A 21,277-nucleotide genomic window follows, 5' to 3' on the forward strand; every position below is an offset into this window, starting at 1 on the left:
AATATTGTTTTCAAAAAGGTTTGACCCTCCCCCTTTTTCACTGAGAAATGACAATATCTTTTGTTTTGCTCAAGTGCATTAAAAATAATAATTCATGATTTTCTTAAAACATGTACATGTGTTTTCTGTTTTTTTGCATATATCTACTGACCAGGGGTCAAATCATTGGATAAAAGCACATGCGATGATGTATCTCACTTTACTCGTATGAAGTGTGTTATCTCCCATGATTATCAGGTATTCCTGTAGACCGAAGTGATAATTACATAACAAAGACTATATTGTGTCATGTTTACTTACAATTTAATAATATTTAAAAGTTATTTCTTGCCCTTTTCAATATAGTAAACAAATTCTTTTCGGATATCTCGGAAGTAAACAAAGTTATGATTGTGCCTAAAAAAAGTGTTCAGCCCCGTGCCAGTAATGCATTTTAAAAGCGAAAATTTCATTGAGTTTTTGCTGATCTTTATCAATAATATTTATCTTAAACCATTTATAATAACTAGGTATAAATAAAAAACTACTAACCATCATTTTCGGTGGTGTACAAGGTGAAATCATCCATAAATCAGCCTGAAAACTTCTGGAATTAAGCTTCTAATTTGAAATCAATACTTCTGAATTTTCCAAATATTTTTATGTGATCTTCATCGGTATAACATTCTGAATAAATCTGTGTATTTTTGTCCATTTCTGAAAAAAAATAAAGTTGTTTTAGCACTATAAGGCAATGACACTTTCGTCGCTATATTCATTTATTTTGAATACAATGTGTATGTATAATTAATTTCTTCCAGAATACATTCACTAGTCAAAACAAGGACAAAACTTCTGATTATAACCTTTAATTACAATACACAGACCCTGTTAAAGCATTCTATAAAATTTTCTTGTGTCTTAAAGTGCATTTTGGCAGAGAAATTATGCAAAAATGAAGATTTTATAAAAAAACCAACACCAAAATAATTATTCTTACTAGTGGAAATCTGGTATTTAAAACTGTGGAAAGCACTCTAAACTACTGGGAAAGTCATCCTTATCATATAATTAGAGTGCAATATAGTGCAAATTTTCAAAACTTGTCCTTTCACATAATTCTATTTGAGAAAAAATGTTTTTAACATGTATTTCAGTGAAAACCTTTTATCAGTGAGAAATCCACATGAGGTTTTAAAGGAAACATTGTGACATCACATGTATTATGGCGTCATTAAATAATGACAGATCAAAATAGTGCTAAATATAGTTTGCAGTGTTACGTGAGAAACAGTTGCCGCAAGATTTAACTCGAAATATTGAGTCGAAACGATCTGTAACTAAGCCTTTCCATTCAATATCAAGACCATAGCAACAGTTTTCATATTTGCATATTTTTAACATACCGACTGTAATTTCAATTGCATAAATACCATTAATAAACAATTTAGAGCTTGCCTAACAAAACAAAATGCTTACCAGTTATTCAGGACTTTTTAAAACCTCTAGTTTGCCATCTCAGGTTAAAAAGTAATGATATGTCTGGAACTGAAATAAGACAAAAAAAAAAATACTCAGGCTGTGTTATCATTTGATTTAAATACATAAGTATTATTGAGAAAAATCTATTTCTTGAAAGTTTAATTACAAAGAAAGACAAATGCTTCTCCCTTGTGGCTTAGTAACCTTCATTTAAACCTTTTATATTAGAAGCAATGGGTACTGTAGTAGCTAACTAGCTTAATAGTTGAATCGGTGCAGAAATATTGTTTTCAAAAAGGTTTGACCCTCCCCCTTTTTCACTGAGAAATGACAATATCTTTTGTTTTGCTCAAGTGCATTAAAAATAATAATTCATGATTTTCTTAAAACATGTACATGTGTTTTCTGTTTTTTTGCATATATCTACTGACCAGGGGTCAAATCATTGGATAAAAGCACATGCGAAATAATTATTCTTACTAGTGGAAATCTGGTATTTAAAACTGTGGAAAGCACTCTAAACTACTGGGAAAGTCATCCTTATCATATAATTAGAGTGCAATATAGTGCAAATTTTCAAAACTTGTCCTTTCACATAATTCTATTTGAGAAAAAATGTTTTTAACATGTATTTCAGTGAAAACCTTTTATCAGTGAGAAATCCACATGAGGTTTTAAAGGAAACATTGTGACATCACATGTATTATGGCGTCATTAAATAATGACAGATCAAAATAGTGCTAAATATAGTTTGCAGTGTTACGTGAGAAACAGTTGCCGCAAGATTTAACTCGAAATATTGAGTCGAAACGATCTGTAACTAAGCCTTTCCATTCAATATCAAGACCATAGCAACAGTTTTCATATTTGCATATTTTTAACATACCGACTGTAATTTCAATTGCATAAATACCATTAATAAACAATTTAGAGCTTGCCTAACAAAACAAAATGCTTACCAGTTATTCAGGACTTTTTAAAACCTCTAGTTTGCCATCTCAGGTTAAAAAGTAATGATATGTCTGGAACTGAAATAAGACAAAAAAAAAAATACTCAGGCTGTGTTATCATTTGATTTAAATACATAAGTATTATTGAGAAAAATCTATTTCTTGAAAGTTTAATTACAAAGAAAGACAAATGCTTCTCCCTTGTGGCTTAGTAACCTTCATTTAAACCTTTTATATTAGAAGCAATGGGTACTGTAGTAGCTAACTAGCTTAATAGTTGAATCGGTGCAGAAATATTGTTTTCAAAAAGGTTTGACCCTCCCCCTTTTTCACTGAGAAATGACAATATCTTTTGTTTTGCTCAAGTGCATTAAAAATAATAATTCATGATTTTCTTAAAACATGTACATGTGTTTTCTGTTTTTTTGCATATATCTACTGACCAGGGGTCAAATCATTGGATAAAAGCACATGCGATGATGTATCTCACTTTACTCGTATGAAGTGTGTTATCTCCCATGATTATCAGGTATTCCTGTAGACCGAAGTGATAATTACATAACAAAGACTATATTGTGTCATGTTTACTTACAATTTAATAATATTTAAAAGTTATTTCTTGCCTTTTTCAATATAGTAAACAAATTCTTTTCGGATATCTCGGAAGTAAACAAAGTTATGATTGTGCCTAAAAAAAGTGTTCAGCCCCGTGCCAGTAATGCATTTTAAAAGCGAAAATTTCATTGAGTTTTTGCTGATCTTTATCAATAATATTTATCTTAAACCATTTATAATAACTAGGTATAAATAAAAAACTACTAACCATCATTTTCGGTGGTGTACAAGGTGAAATCATCCATAAATCAGCCTGAAAACTTCTGGAATTAAGCTTCTAATTTGGGTATACATTTACAATTAATTCTCCATAGGCCGTAATGGTAACGTTTTCCTCCGTTGCTCAGTCCATATCGTTTACTTGAACATGTATGATGGCTCATATCGAAGCTGATACATTTATACATGTCTGGTTAAATTTTCGGGGTGGCAAGTGAGATTACTTTTTTCGCAAATTGCTGGACCCCGGAAGATGGTGAAAAATGTCACTCTCCTCATGAAATAATCCCAAAATTCTGATCATAAAATTCAATAAAAAAATTGTCCTTTCTAATAATTTATTTCAGGTCAAATCTACATCTTTCTTTTCTCATCACATCAGCTCTATAAAACAGTTCTTATTGTTCATTTATGTCCATTTTTAAAATCACAGCATCCACAATTGTATGGCGGACTAATATTTTTTTTTAATTACGTCATCTGAGTTCCTCATCTCAAGGTCTATTAGGGATCCTGACCCAATATGAAATCAATACTTCTGAATTTTCCAAATATTTTTATGTGATCTTCATCGGTATAACATTCTGAATAAATCTGTGTATTTTTGTCCATTTCTGAAAAAAAATAAAGTTGTTTTAGCACTATAAGGCAATGACACTTTCGTCGCTATATTCATTTATTTTGAATACAATGTGTATGTATAATTAATTTCTTCCAGAATACATTCACTAGTCAAAACAAGGACAAAACTTCTGATTATAACCTTTAATTACAATACACAGACCCTGTTAAAGCATTCTATAAAATTTTCTTGTGTCTTAAAGTGCATTTTGGCAGAGAAATTATGCAAAAATGAAGATTTTATAAAAAAACCAACACCAAAATAATTATTCTTACTAGTGGAAATCTGGTATTTAAAACTGTGGAAAGCACTCTAAACTACTGGGAAAGTCATCCTTATCATATAATTAGAGTGCAATATAGTGCAAATTTTCAAAACTTGTCCTTTCACATAATTCTATTTGAGAAAAAATGTTTTTAACATGTATTTCAGTGAAAACCTTTTATCAGTGAGAAATCCACATGAGGTTTTAAAGGAAACATTGTGACATCACATGTATTATGGCGTCATTAAATAATGACAGATCAAAATAGTGCTAAATATAGTTTGCAGTGTTACGTGAGAAACAGTTGCCGCAAGATTTAACTCGAAATATTGAGTCGAAACGATCTGTAACTAAGCCTTTCCATTCAATATCAAGACCATAGCAACAGTTTTCATATTTGCATATTTTTAACATACCGACTGTAATTTCAATTGCATAAATACCATTAATAAACAATTTAGAGCTTGCCTAACAAAACAAAATGCTTACCAGTTATTCAGGACTTTTTAAAACCTCTAGTTTGCCATCTCAGGTTAAAAAGTAATGATATGTCTGGAACTGAAATAAGACAAAAAAAAAAATACTCAGGCTGTGTTATCATTTGATTTAAATACATAAGTATTATTGAGAAAAATCTATTTCTTGAAAGTTTAATTACAAAGAAAGACAAATGCTTCTCCCTTGTGGCTTAGTAACCTTCATTTAAACCTTTTATATTAGAAGCAATGGGTACTGTAGTAGCTAACTAGCTTAATAGTTGAATCGGTGCAGAAATATTGTTTTCAAAAAGGTTTGACCCTCCCCCTTTTTCACTGAGAAATGACAATATCTTTTGTTTTGCTCAAGTGCATTAAAAATAATAATTCATGATTTTCTTAAAACATGTACATGTGTTTTCTGTTTTTTTGCATATATCTACTGACCAGGGGTCAAATCATTGGATAAAAGCACATGCGATGATGTATCTCACTTTACTCGTATGAAGTGTGTTATCTCCCATGATTATCAGGTATTCCTGTAGACCGAAGTGATAATTACATAACAAAGACTATATTGTGTCATGTTTACTTACAATTTAATAATATTTAAAAGTTATTTCTTGCCTTTTTCAATATAGTAAACAAATTCTTTTCGGATATCTCGGAAGTAAACAAAGTTATGATTGTGCCTAAAAAAAGTGTTCAGCCCCGTGCCAGTAATGCATTTTAAAAGCGAAAATTTCATTGAGTTTTTGCTGATCTTTATCAATAATATTTATCTTAAACCATTTATAATAACTAGGTATAAATAAAAAACTACTAACCATCATTTTCGGTGGTGTACAAGGTGAAATCATCCATAAATCAGCCTGAAAACTTCTGGAATTAAGCTTCTAATTTGGGTATACATTTACAATTAATTCTCCATAGGCCGTAATGGTAACGTTTTCCTCCGTTGCTCAGTCCATATCGTTTACTTGAACATGTATGATGGCTCATATCGAAGCTGATACATTTATACATGTCTGGTTAAATTTTCGGGGTGGCAAGTGAGATTACTTTTTTCGCAAATTGCTGGACCCCGGAAGATGGTGAAAAATGTCACTCTCCTCATGAAATAATCCCAAAATTCTGATCATAAAATTCAATAAAAAAATTGTCCTTTCTAATAATTTATTTCAGGTCAAATCTACATCTTTCTTTTCTCATCACATCAGCTCTATAAAACAGTTCTTATTGTTCATTTATGTCCATTTTTAAAATCACAGCATCCACAATTGTATGGCGGACTAATATTTTTTTTTAATTACGTCATCTGAGTTCCTCATCTCAAGGTCTATTAGGGATCCTGACCCAATATGAAATCAATACTTCTGAATTTTCCAAATATTTTTATGTGATCTTCATCGGTATAACATTCTGAATAAATCTGTGTATTTTTGTCCATTTCTGAAAAAAAATAAAGTTGTTTTAGCACTATAAGGCAATGACACTTTCGTCGCTATATTCATTTATTTTGAATACAATGTGTATGTATAATTAATTTCTTCCAGAATACATTCACTAGTCAAAACAAGGACAAAACTTCTGATTATAACCTTTAATTACAATACACAGACCCTGTTAAAGCATTCTATAAAATTTTCTTGTGTCTTAAAGTGCATTTTGGCAGAGAAATTATGCAAAAATGAAGATTTTATAAAAAAACCAACACCAAAATAATTATTCTTACTAGTGGAAATCTGGTATTTAAAACTGTGGAAAGCACTCTAAACAACTGGGAAAGTCATCCTTATCATATAATTAGAGTGCAATATAGTGCAAATTTTCAAAACTTGTCCTTTCACATAATTCTATTTGAGAAAAAATGTTTTTAACATGTATTTCAGTGAAAACCTTTTATCAGTGAGAAATCCACATGAGGTTTTAAAGGAAACATTGTGACATCACATGTATTATGGCGTCATTAAATAATGACAGATCAAAATAGTGCTAAATATAGTTTGCAGTGTTACGTGAGAAACAGTTGCCGCAAGATTTAACTCGAAATATTGAGTCGAAACGATCTGTAACTAAGCCTTTCCATTCAATATCAAGACCATAGCAACAGTTTTCATATTTGCATATTTTTAACATACCGACTGTAATTTCAATTGCATAAATACCATTAATAAACAATTTAGAGCTTGCCTAACAAAACAAAATGCTTACCAGTTATTCAGGACTTTTTAAAACCTCTAGTTTGCCATCTCAGGTTAAAAAGTAATGATATGTCTGGAACTGAAATAAGACAAAAAAAAAAAAAATACTCAGGCTGTGTTATCATTTGATTTAAATACATAAGTATTATTGAGAAAAATCTATTTCTTGAAAGTTTAATTACAAAGAAAGACAAATGCTTCTCCCTTGTGGCTTAGTAACCTTCATTTAAACCTTTTATATTAGAAGCAATGGGTACTGTAGTAGCTAACTAGCTTAATAGTTGAATCGGTGCAGAAATATTGTTTTCAAAAAGGTTTGACCCTCCCCCTTTTTCACTGAGAAATGACAATATCTTTTGTTTTGCTCAAGTGCATTAAAAATAATAATTCATGATTTTCTTAAAACATGTACATGTGTTTTCTGTTTTTTTGCATATATCTACTGACCAGGGGTCAAATCATTGGATAAAAGCACATGCGATGATGTATCTCACTTTACTCGTATGAAGTGTGTTATCTCCCATGATTATCAGGTATTCCTGTAGACCGAAGTGATAATTACATAACAAAGACTATATTGTGTCATGTTTACTTACAATTTAATAATATTTAAAAGTTATTTCTTGCCTTTTTCAATATAGTAAACAAATTCTTTTCGGATATCTCGGAAGTAAACAAAGTTATGATTGTGCCTAAAAAAAGTGTTCAGCCCCGTGCCAGTAATGCATTTTAAAAGCGAAAATTTCATTGAGTTTTTGCTGATCTTTATCAATAATATTTATCTTAAACCATTTATAATAACTAGGTATAAATAAAAAACTACTAACCATCATTTTCGGTGGTGTACAAGGTGAAATCATCCATAAATCAGCCTGAAAACTTCTGGAATTAAGCTTCTAATTTGGGTATACATTTACAATTAATTCTCCATAGGCCGTAATGGTAACGTTTTCCTCCGTTGCTCAGTCCATATCGTTTACTTGAACATGTATGATGGCTCATATCGAAGCTGATACATTTATACATGTCTGGTTAAATTTTCGGGGTGGCAAGTGAGATTACTTTTTTCGCAAATTGCTGGACCCCGGAAGATGGTGAAAAATGTCACTCTCCTCATGAAATAATCCCAAAATTCTGATCATAAAATTCAATAAAAAAATTGTCCTTTCTAATAATTTATTTCAGGTCAAATCTACATCTTTCTTTTCTCATCACATCAGCTCTATAAAACAGTTCTTATTGTTCATTTATGTCCATTTTTAAAATCACAGCATCCACAATTGTATGGCGGACTAATATTTTTTTTTAATTACGTCATCTGAGTTCCTCATCTCAAGGTCTATTAGGGATCCTGACCCAATATGAAATCAATACTTCTGAATTTTCCAAATATTTTTATGTGATCTTCATCGGTATAACATTCTGAATAAATCTGTGTATTTTTGTCCATTTCTGAAAAAAAATAAAGTTGTTTTAGCACTATAAGGCAATGACACTTTCGTCGCTATATTCATTTATTTTGAATACAATGTGTATGTATAATTAATTTCTTCCAGAATACATTCACTAGTCAAAACAAGGACAAAACTTCTGATTATAACCTTTAATTACAATACACAGACCCTGTTAAAGCATTCTATAAAATTTTCTTGTGTCTTAAAGTGCATTTTGGCAGAGAAATTATGCAAAAATGAAGATTTTATAAAAAAACCAACACCAAAATAATTATTCTTACTAGTGGAAATCTGGTATTTAAAACTGTGGAAAGCACTCTAAACAACTGGGAAAGTCATCCTTATCATATAATTAGAGTGCAATATAGTGCAAATTTTCAAAACTTGTCCTTTCACATAATTCTATTTGAGAAAAAATGTTTTTAACATGTATTTCAGTGAAAACCTTTTATCAGTGAGAAATCCACATGAGGTTTTAAAGGAAACATTGTGACATCACATGTATTATGGCGTCATTAAATAATGACAGATCAAAATAGTGCTAAATATAGTTTGCAGTGTTACGTGAGAAACAGTTGCCGCAAGATTTAACTCGAAATATTGAGTCGAAACGATCTGTAACTAAGCCTTTCCATTCAATATCAAGACCATAGCAACAGTTTTCATATTTGCATATTTTTAACATACCGACTGTAATTTCAATTGCATAAATACCATTAATAAACAATTTAGAGCTTGCCTAACAAAACAAAATGCTTACCAGTTATTCAGGACTTTTTAAAACCTCTAGTTTGCCATCTCAGGTTAAAAAGTAATGATATGTCTGGAACTGAAATAAGACAAAAAAAAAAATACTCAGGCTGTGTTATCATTTGATTTAAATACATAAGTATTATTGAGAAAAATCTATTTCTTGAAAGTTTAATTACAAAGAAAGACAAATGCTTCTCCCTTGTGGCTTAGTAACCTTCATTTAAACCTTTTATATTAGAAGCAATGGGTACTGTAGTAGCTAACTAGCTTAATAGTTGAATCGGTGCAGAAATATTGTTTTCAAAAAGGTTTGACCCTCCCCCTTTTTCACTGAGAAATGACAATATCTTTTGTTTTGCTCAAGTGCATTAAAAATAATAATTCATGATTTTCTTAAAACATGTACATGTGTTTTCTGTTTTTTTGCATATATCTACTGACCAGGGGTCAAATCATTGGATAAAAGCACATGCGATGATGTATCTCACTTTACTCGTATGAAGTGTGTTATCTCCCATGATTATCAGGTATTCCTGTAGACCGAAGTGATAATTACATAACAAAGACTATATTGTGTCATGTTTACTTACAATTTAATAATATTTAAAAGTTATTTCTTGCCTTTTTCAATATAGTAAACAAATTCTTTTCGGATATCTCGGAAGTAAACAAAGTTATGATTGTGCCTAAAAAAAGTGTTCAGCCCCGTGCCAGTAATGCATTTTAAAAGCGAAAATTTCATTGAGTTTTTGCTGATCTTTATCAATAATATTTATCTTAAACCATTTATAATAACTAGGTATAAATAAAAAACTACTAACCATCATTTTCGGTGGTGTACAAGGTGAAATCATCCATAAATCAGCCTGAAAACTTCTGGAATTAAGCTTCTAATTTGAAATCAATACTTCTGAATTTTCCAAATATTTTTATGTGATCTTCATCGGTATAACATTCTGAATAAATCTGTGTATTTTTGTCCATTTCTGAAAAAAAATAAAGTTGTTTTAGCACTATAAGGCAATGACACTTTCGTCGCTATATTCATTTATTTTGAATACAATGTGTATGTATAATTAATTTCTTCCAGAATACATTCACTAGTCAAAACAAGGACAAAACTTCTGATTATAACCTTTAATTACAATACACAGACCCTGTTAAAGCATTCTATAAAATTTTCTTGTGTCTTAAAGTGCATTTTGGCAGAGAAATTATGCAAAAATGAAGATTTTATAAAAAAACCAACACCAAAATAATTATTCTTACTAGTGGAAATCTGGTATTTAAAACTGTGGAAAGCACTCTAAACAACTGGGAAAGTCATCCTTATCATATAATTAGAGTGCAATATAGTGCAAATTTTCAAAACTTGTCCTTTCACATAATTCTATTTGAGAAAAAATGTTTTTAACATGTATTTCAGTGAAAACCTTTTATCAGTGAGAAATCCACATGAGGTTTTAAAGGAAACATTGTGACATCACATGTATTATGGCGTCATTAAATAATGACAGATCAAAATAGTGCTAAATATAGTTTGCAGTGTTACGTGAGAAACAGTTGCCGCAAGATTTAACTCGAAATATTGAGTCGAAACGATCTGTAACTAAGCCTTTCCATTCAATATCAAGACCATAGCAACAGTTTTCATATTTGCATATTTTTAACATACCGACTGTAATTTCAATTGCATAAATACCATTAATAAACAATTTAGAGCTTGCCTAACAAAACAAAATGCTTACCAGTTATTCAGGACTTTTTAAAACCTCTAGTTTGCCATCTCAGGTTAAAAAGTAATGATATGTCTGGAACTGAAATAAGACAAAAAAAAAAAATACTCAGGCTGTGTTATCATTTGATTTAAATACATAAGTATTATTGAGAAAAATCTATTTCTTGAAAGTTTAATTACAAAGAAAGACAAATGCTTCTCCCTTGTGGCTTAGTAACCTTCATTTAAACCTTTTATATTAGAAGCAATGGGTACTGTAGTAGCTAACTAGCTTAATAGTTGAATCGGTGCAGAAATATTGTTTTCAAAAAGGTTTGACCCTCCCCCTTTTTCACTGAGAAATGACAATATCTTTTGTTTTGCTCAAGTGCATTAAAAATAATAATTCATGATTTTCTTAAAACATGTACATGTGTTTTCTGTTTTTTTGCATATATCTACTGACCAGGGGTCAAATCATTGGATAAAAGCACATGCGATGATGTATCTCACTTTACTCGTATGAAGTGTGTTATCTCCCATGATTATCAGGTATTCCTGTAGACCGAAGTGATAATTACATAACAAAGACTATATTGTGTCATGTTTACTTACAATTTAATAATATTTAAAAGTTATTTCTTGCCTTTTTCAATATAGTAAACAAATTCTTTTCGGATATCTCGGAAGTAAACAAAGTTATGATTGTGCCTAAAAAAAGTGTTCAGCCCCGTGCCAGTAATGCATTTTAAAAGCGAAAATTTCATTGAGTTTTTGCTGATCTTTATCAATAATATTTATCTTAAACCATTTATAATAACTAGGTATAAATAAAAAACTACTAACCATCATTTTCGGTGGTGTACAAGGTGAAATCATCCATAAATCAGCCTGAAAACTTCTGGAATTAAGCTTCTAATTTGGGTATACATTTACAATTAATTCTCCATAGGCCGTAATGGTAACGTTTTCCTCCGTTGCTCAGTCCATATCGTTTACTTGAACATGTATGATGGCTCATATCGAAGCTGATACATTTATACATGTCTGGTTAAATTTTCGGGGTGGCAAGTGAGATTACTTTTTTCGCAAATTGCTGGACCCCGGAAGATGGTGAAAAATGTCACTCTCCTCATGAAATAATCCCAAAATTCTGATCATAAAATTCAATAAAAAAATTGTCCTTTCTAATAATTTATTTCAGGTCAAATCTACATCTTTCTTTTCTCATCACATCAGCTCTATAAAACAGTTCTTATTGTTCATTTATGTCCATTTTTAAAATCACAGCATCCACAATTGTATGGCGGACTAATATTTTTTTTTAATTACGTCATCTGAGTTCCTCATCTCAAGGTCTATTAGGGATCCTGACCCAATATGAAATCAATACTTCTGAATTTTCCAAATATTTTTATGTGATCTTCATCGGTATAACATTCTGAATAAATCTGTGTATTTTTGTCCATTTCTGAAAAAAAATAAAGTTGTTTTAGCACTATAAGGCAATGACACTTTCGTCGCTATATTCATTTATTTTGAATACAATGTGTATGTATAATTAATTTCTTCCAGAATACATTCACTAGTCAAAACAAGGACAAAACTTCTGATTATAACCTTTAATTACAATACACAGACCCTGTTAAAGCATTCTATAAAATTTTCTTGTGTCTTAAAGTGCATTTTGGCAGAGAAATTATGCAAAAATGAAGATTTTATAAAAAAACCAACACCAAAATAATTATTCTTACTAGTGGAAATCTGGTATTTAAAACTGTGGAAAGCACTCTAAACAACTGGGAAAGTCATCCTTATCATATAATTAGAGTGCAATATAGTGCAAATTTTCAAAACTTGTCCTTTCACATAATTCTATTTGAGAAAAAATGTTTTTAACATGTATTTCAGTGAAAACCTTTTATCAGTGAGAAATCCACATGAGGTTTTAAAGGAAACATTGTGACATCACATGTATTATGGCGTCATTAAATAATGACAGATCAAAATAGTGCTAAATATAGTTTGCAGTGTTACGTGAGAAACAGTTGCCGCAAGATTTAACTCGAAATATTGAGTCGAAACGATCTGTAACTAAGCCTTTCCATTCAATATCAAGACCATAGCAACAGTTTTCATATTTGCATATTTTTAACATACCGACTGTAATTTCAATTGCATAAATACCATTAATAAACAATTTAGAGCTTGCCTAACAAAACAAAATGCTTACCAGTTATTCAGGACTTTTTAAAACCTCTAGTTTGCCATCTCAGGTTAAAAAGTAATGATATGTCTGGAACTGAAATAAGACAAAAAAAAAAAAAATACTCAGGCTGTGTTATCATTTGATTTAAATACATAAGTATTATTGAGAAAAATCTATTTCTTGAAAGTTTAATTACAAAGAAAGACAAATGCTTCTCCCTTGTGGCTTAGTAACCTTCATTTAAACCTTTTATATTAGAAGCAATGGGTACTGTAGTAGCTAACTAGCTTAATAGTTGAATCGGTGCAGAAATATTGTTTTCAAAAAGGTTTGACCCTCCCCCTTTTTCACTGAGAAATGACAATATCTTTTGTTTTGCTCAAGTGCATTAAAAATAATAATTCATGATTTTCTTAAAACATGTACATGTGTTTTCTGTTTTTTTGCATATATCTACTGACCAGGGGTCAAATCATTGGATAAAAGCACATGCGATGATGTATCTCACTTTACTCGTATGAAGTGTGTTATCTCCCATGATTATCAGGTATTCCTGTAGACCGAAGTGATAATTACATAACAAAGACTATATTGTGTCATGTTTACTTACAATTTAATAATATTTAAAAGTTATTTCTTGCCTTTTTCAATATAGTAAACAAATTCTTTTCGGATATCTCGGAAGTAAACAAAGTTATGATTGTGCCTAAAAAAAGTGTTCAGCCCCGTGCCAGTAATGCATTTTAAAAGCGAAAATTTCATTGAGTTTTTGCTGATCTTTATCAATAATATTTATCTTAAACCATTTATAATAACTAGGTATAAATAAAAAACTACTAACCATCATTTTCGGTGGTGTACAAGGTGAAATCATCCATAAATCAGCCTGAAAACTTCTGGAATTAAGCTTCTAATTTGGGTATACATTTACAATTAATTCTCCATAGGCCGTAATGGTAACGTTTTCCTCCGTTGCTCAGTCCATATCGTTTACTTGAACATGTATGATGGCTCATATCGAAGCTGATACATTTATACATGTCTGGTTAAATTTTCGGGGTGGCAAGTGAGATTACTTTTTTCGCAAATTGCTGGACCCCGGAAGATGGTGAAAAATGTCACTCTCCTCATGAAATAATCCCAAAATTCTGATCATAAAATTCAATAAAAAAATTGTCCTTTCTAATAATTTATTTCAGGTCAAATCTACATCTTTCTTTTCTCATCACATCAGCTCTATAAAACAGTTCTTATTGTTCATTTATGTCCATTTTTAAAATCACAGCATCCACAATTGTATGGCGGACTAATATTTTTTTTTAATTACGTCATCTGAGTTCCTCATCTCAAGGTCTATTAGGGATCCTGACCCAATATGAAATCAATACTTCTGAATTTTCCAAATATTTTTATGTGATCTTCATCGGTATAACATTCTGAATAAATCTGTGTATTTTTGTCCATTTCTGAAAAAAAATAAAGTTGTTTTAGCACTATAAGGCAATGACACTTTCGTCGCTATATTCATTTATTTTGAATACAATGTGTATGTATAATTAATTTCTTCCAGAATACATTCACTAGTCAAAACAAGGACAAAACTTCTGATTATAACCTTTAATTACAATACACAGACCCTGTTAAAGCATTCTATAAAATTTTCTTGTGTCTTAAAGTGCATTTTGGCAGAGAAATTATGCAAAAATGAAGATTTTATAAAAAAACCAACACCAAAATAATTATTCTTACTAGTGGAAATCTGGTATTTAAAACTGTGGAAAGCACTCTAAACAACTGGGAAAGTCATCCTTATCATATAATTAGAGTGCAATATAGTGCAAATTTTCAAAACTTGTCCTTTCACATAATTCTATTTGAGAAAAAATGTTTTTAACATGTATTTCAGTGAAAACCTTTTATCAGTGAGAAATCCACATGAGGTTTTAAAGGAAACATTGTGACATCACATGTATTATGGCGTCATTAAATAATGACAGATCAAAATAGTGCTAAATATAGTTTGCAGTGTTACGTGAGAAACAGTTGCCGCAAGATTTAACTCGAAATATTGAGTCGAAACGATCTGTAACTAAGCCTTTCCATTCAATATCAAGACCATAGCAACAGTTTTCATATTTGCATATTTTTAACATACCGACTGTAATTTCAATTGCATAAATACCATTAATAAACAATTTAGAGCTTGCCTAACAAAACAAAATGCTTACCAGTTATTCAGGACTTTTTAAAACCTCTAGTTTGCCATCTCAGGTTAAAAAGTAATGATATGTCTGGAACTGAAATAAGACAAAAAAAAAAAATACTCAGGCTGTGTTATCATTTGATTTAAATACATAAGTATTATTGAGAAAAATCTATTTCTTGAAAGTTTAATTACAAAGAAAGACAAATGCTTCTCCCTTGTGGCTTAGTAACCTTCATTTAAACCTTTTATATTAGAAGCAATGGGTACTGTAGTAGCTAACTAGCTTAATAGTTGAATCGGTGCAGAAATATTGTTTTCAAAAAGGTTTGACCCTCCCCCTTTTTCACTGAGAAATGACAATATCTTTTGTTTTGCTCAAGTGCATTAAAAATAATAATTCATGATTTTCTTAAAACATGTACATGTGTTTTCTGTTTTTTTGCATATATCTACTGACCAGGGGTCAAATCATTGGATAAAAGCACATGCGATGATGTATCTCACTTTACTCGTATGAAGTGTGTTATCTCCCATGATTATCAGGTATTCCTGTAGACCGAAGTGATAATTACATAACAAAGACTATATTGTGTCATGTTTACTTACAATTTAATAATATTTAAAAGTTATTTCTTGCCTTTTTCAATATAGTAAACAAATTCTTTTCGGATATCTCGGAAGTAAACAAAGTTATGATTGTGCCTAAAAAAAGTGTTCAGCCCCGTGCCAGTAATGCATTTTAAAAGCGAAAATTTCATTGAGTTTTTGCTGATCTTTATCAATAATATTTATCTTAAACCATTTATAATAACTAGGTATAAATAAAAAACTACTAACCATCATTTTCGGTGGTGTACAAGGTGAAATCATCCATAAATCAGCCTGAAAACTTCTGGAATTAAGCTTCTAATTTGGGTATACATTTACAATTAATTCTCCATAGGCCGTAATGGTAACGTTTTCCTCCGTTGCTCAGTCCATATCGTTTACTTGAACATGTATGATGGCTCATATCGAAGCTGATACATTTATACATGTCTGGTTAAATTTTCGGGGTGGCAAGTGAGATTACTTTTTTCGCAAATTGCTGGACCCCGGAAGATGGTGAAAAATGTCACTCTCCTCATGAAATAATCCCAAAATTCTGATCATAAAATTCAATAAAAAAATTGTCCTTTCTAATAATTTATTTCAGGTCAAATCTACATCTTTCTTTTCTCATCACATCAGCTCTATAAAACAGTTCTTATTGTTCATTTATGTCCATTTTTAAAATCACAGCATCCACAATTGTATGGCGGACTAATATTTTTTTTTAATTACGTCATCTGAGTTCCTCATCTCAAGGTCTATTAGGGATCCTGACCCAATATGAAATCAATACTTCTGAATTTTCCAAATATTTTTATGTGATCTTCATCGGTATAACATTCTGAATAAATCTGTGTATTTTTGTCCATTTCTGAAAAAAAATAAAGTTGTTTTAGCACTATAAGGCAATGACACTTTCGTCGCTATATTCATTTATTTTGAATACAATGTGTATGTATAATTAATTTCTTCCAGAATACATTCACTAGTCAAAACAAGGACAAAACTTCTGATTATAACCTTTAATTACAATACACAGACCCTGTTAAAGCATTCTATAAAATTTTCTTGTGTCTTAAAGTGCATTTTGGCAGAGAAATTATGCAAAAATGAAGATTTTATAAAAAAACCAACACCAAAATAATTATTCTTACTAGTGGAAATCTGGTATTTAAAACTGTGGAAAGCACTCTAAACAACTGGGAAAGTCATCCTTATCATATAATTAGAGTGCAATATAGTGCAAATTTTCAAAACTTGTCCTTTCACATAATTCTATTTGAGAAAAAATGTTTTTAACATGTATTTCAGTGAAAACCTTTTATCAGTGAGAAATCCACATGAGGTTTTAAAGGAAACATTGTGACATCACATGTATTATGGCGTCATTAAATAATGACAGATCAAAATAGTGCTAAATATAGTTTGCAGTGTTACGTGAGAAACAGTTGCCGCAAGATTTAACTCGAAATATTGAGTCGAAACGATCTGTAACTAAGCCTTTCCATTCAATATCAAGACCATAGCAACAGTTTTCATATTTGCATATTTTTAACATACCGACTGTAATTTCAATTGCATAAATACCATTAATAAACAATTTAGAGCTTGCCTAACAAAACAAAATGCTTACCAGTTATTCAGGACTTTTTAAAACCTCTAGTTTGCCATCTCAGGTTAAAAAGTAATGATATGTCTGGAACTGAAATAAGACAAAAAAAAAAATACTCAGGCTGTGTTATCATTTGATTTAAATACATAAGTATTATTGAGAAAAATCTATTTCTTGAAAGTTTAATTACAAAGAAAGACAAATGCTTCTCCCTTGTGGCTTAGTAACCTTCATTTAAACCTTTTATATTAGAAGCAATGGGTACTGTAGTAGCTAACTAGCTTAATAGTTGAATCGGTGCAGAAATATTGTTTTCAAAAAGGTTTGACCCTCCCCCTTTTTCACTGAGAAATGACAATATCTTTTGTTTTGCTCAAGTGCATTAAAAATAATAATTCATGATTTTCTTAAAACATGTACATGTGTTTTCTGTTTTTTTGCATATATCTACTGACCAGGGGTCAAATCATTGGATAAAAGCACATGCGATGAAGTATCTCACTTTACTCGTATGAAGTGTGTTATCTCCCATGATTATCAGGTATTCCTGTAGACCGAAGTGATAATTACATAACAAAGACTATATTGTGTCATGTTTACTTACAATTTAATAATATTTAAAAGTTATTTCTTGCCTTTTTCAATATAGTAAACAAATTCTTTTCGGATATCTCGGAAGTAAACAAAGTTATGATTGTGCCTAAAAAAAGTGTTCAGCCCCGTGCCAGTAATGCATTTTAAAAGCGAAAATTTCATTGAGTTTTTGCTGATCTTTATCAATAATATTTATCTTAAACCATTTATAATAACTAGGTATAAATAAAAAACTACTAACCATCATTTTCGGTGGTGTACAAGGTGAAATCATCCATAAATCAGCCTGAAAACTTCTGGAATTAAGCTTCTAATTTGGGTATACATTTACAATTAATTCTCCATAGGCCGTAATGGTAACGTTTTCCTCCGTTGCTCAGTCCATATCGTTTACTTGAACATGTATGATGGCTCATATCGAAGCTGATACATTTATACATGTCTGGTTAAATTTTCGGGGTGGCAAGTGAGATTACTTTTTTCGCAAATTGCTGGACCCCGGAAGATGGTGAAAAATGTCACTCTCCTCATGAAATAATCCCAAAATTCTGATCATAAAATTCAATAAAAAAATTGTCCTTTCTAATAATTTATTTCAGGTCAAATCTACATCTTTCTTTTCTCATCACATCAGCTCTATAAAACAGTTCTTATTGTTCATTTATGTCCATTTTTAAAATCACAGCATCCACAATTGTATGGCGGACTAATATTTTTTTTTAATTACGTCATCTGAGTTCCTCATCTCAAGGTCTATTAGGGATCCTGACCCAATATGAAATCAATACTTCTGAATTTTCCAAATATTTTTATGTGATCTTCATCGGTATAACATTCTGAATAAATCTGTGTATTTTTGTCCATTTCTGAAAAAAAATAAAGTTGTTTTAGCACTATAAGGCAATGACACTTTCGTCGCTATATTCATTTATTTTGAATACAATGTGTATGTATAATTAATTTCTTCCAGAATACATTCACTAGTCAAAACAAGGACAAAACTTCTGATTATAACCTTTAATTACAATACACAGACCCTGTTAAAGCATTCTATAAAATTTTCTTGTGTCTTAAAGTGCATTTTGGCAGAGAAATTATGCAAAAATGAAGATTTTATAAAAAAACCAACACCAAAATAATTATTCTTACTAGTGGAAATCTGGTATTTAAAACTGTGGAAAGCACTCTAAACAACTGGGAAAGTCATCCTTATCATATAATTAGAGTGCAATATAGTGCAAATTTTCAAAACTTGTCCTTTCACATAATTCTATTTGAGAAAAAATGTTTTTAACATGTATTTCAGTGAAAACCTTTTATCAGTGAGAAATCCACATGAGGTTTTAAAGGAAACATTGTGACATCACATGTATTATGGCGTCATTAAATAATGACAGATCAAAATAGTGCTAAATATAGTTTGCAGTGTTACGTGAGAAACAGTTGCCGCAAGATTTAACTCGAAATATTGAGTCGAAACGATCTGTAACTAAGCCTTTCCATTCAATATCAAGACCATAGCAACAGTTTTCATATTTGCATATTTTTAACATACCGACTGTAATTTCAATTGCATAAATACCATTAATAAACAATTTAGAGCTTGCCTAACAAAACAAAATGCTTACCAGTTATTCAGGACTTTTTAAAACCTCTAGTTTGCCATCTCAGGTTAAAAAGTAATGATATGTCTGGAACTGAAATAAGACAAAAAAAAAAATACTCAGGCTGTGTTATCATTTGATTTAAATACATAAGTATTATTGAGAAAAATCTATTTCTTGAAAGTTTAATTACAAAGAAAGACAAATGCTTCTCCCTTGTGGCTTAGTAACCTTCATTTAAACCTTTTATATTAGAAGCAATGGGTACTGTAGTAGCTAACTAGCTTAATAGTTGAATCGGTGCAGAAATATTGTTTTCAAAAAGGTTTGACCCTCCCCCTTTTTCACTGAGAAATGACAATATCTTTTGTTTTGCTCAAGTGCATTAAAAATAATAATTCATGATTTTCTTAAAACATGTACATGTGTTTTCTGTTTTTTTGCATATATCTACTGACCAGGGGTCAAATCATTGGATAAAAGCACATGCGATGATGTATCTCACTTTACTCGTATGAAGTGTGTTATCTCCCATGATTATCAGGTATTCCTGTAGACCGAAGTGATAATTACATAACAAAGACTATATTGTGTCATGTTTACTTACAATTTAATAATATTTAAAAGTTATTTCTTGCCTTTTTCAATATAGTAAACAAATTCTTTTCGGATATCTCGGAAGTAAACAAAGTTATGATTGTGCCTAAAAAAAGTGTTCAGCCCCGTGCCAGTAATGCATTTTAAAAGCGAAAATTTCATTGAGTTTTTGCTGATCTTTATCAATAATATTTATCTTAAACCATTTATAATAACTAGGTATAAATAAAAAACTACTAACCATCATTTTCGGTGGTGTACAAGGTGAAATCATCCATAAATCAGCCTGAAAACTTCTGGAATTAAGCTTCTAATTTGGGTATACATTTACAATTAATTCTCCATAGGCCGTAATGGTAACGTTTTCCTCCGTTGCTCAGTCCATATCGTTTACTTGAACATGTATGATGGCTCATATCGAAGCTGATACATTTATACATGTCTGGTTAAATTTTCGGGGTGGCAAGTGAGATTACTTTTTTCGCAAATTGCTGGACCCCGGAAGATGGTGAAAAATGTCACTCTCCTCATGAAATAATCCCAAAATTCTGATCATAAAATTCAATAAAAAAATTGTCCTTTCTAATAATTTATTTCAGGTCAAATCTACATCTTTCTTTTCTCATCACATCAGCTCTATAAAACAGTTCTTATTGTTCATTTATGTCCATTTTTAAAATCACAGCATCCACAATTGTATGGCGGACTAATATTTTTTTTTAATTACGTCATCTGAGTTCCTCATCTCAAGGTCTATTAGGGATCCTGACCCATATCATTGTCTGACCTGTGAATTTTACTCTTTAAAAATAAAATTGAGAATGGTAATGGGGGAATATGTCAAAGAGACAACAACTCGACTATAGAGCAGATAACAGCCAAAGGTCACCAAAAGGTCTCTATTGCAGCGAGACAATCTAGCAGCGGGATGTAGGCCTAATCTGGCCCCTAAATACAAATGTGTACTAGTTCAGTGAAAATGGGTGTCATACTAAACTCAAAAACATATAAATGAACAAATATAAAAAAATCTACAAGACTAACAAAGGCTAGAGGTTCCCGACTTGGGACATGCGCAAACATGTGGCTTGGTTAAACATTTTGTGTGAGATTTCCAAACTCTCCCTA

At 30.7% G+C, this 21,277-nt stretch overlaps 1 long non-coding RNA gene across 1 annotated transcript; it reads right to left on the reverse strand.

The window, feature by feature from the left end:
- Positions 1-628: 628 nt before the first annotated feature.
- LOC139503809 (uncharacterized) lies at positions 629-20,818 on the reverse strand. The gene is made up of 19 exons (XR_011659196.1): positions 20,391-20,818; positions 19,577-19,645; positions 18,190-18,814; positions 17,376-17,444; positions 15,989-16,613; positions 15,174-15,242; positions 13,787-14,411; positions 12,970-13,038; positions 11,583-12,207; positions 10,768-10,836; positions 9,841-10,005; positions 9,027-9,095; positions 7,640-8,264; positions 6,823-6,891; positions 5,436-6,060; positions 4,622-4,690; positions 3,235-3,859; positions 2,421-2,489; positions 629-696 (listed from the first exon to the last, which is right to left on the reverse strand). It is a non-coding gene; the product is annotated as an uncharacterized lncRNA (long non-coding RNA).
- Between the last annotated feature and the right edge of the window lie 459 nt (positions 20,819-21,277).

The sequence above is a fragment of the Mytilus edulis genome, chromosome 14 (assembly GCF_963676685.1).
Source record: "Mytilus edulis chromosome 14, xbMytEdul2.2, whole genome shotgun sequence".
Lineage (NCBI taxonomy): Eukaryota > Metazoa > Mollusca > Bivalvia > Mytilida > Mytilidae > Mytilus > Mytilus edulis.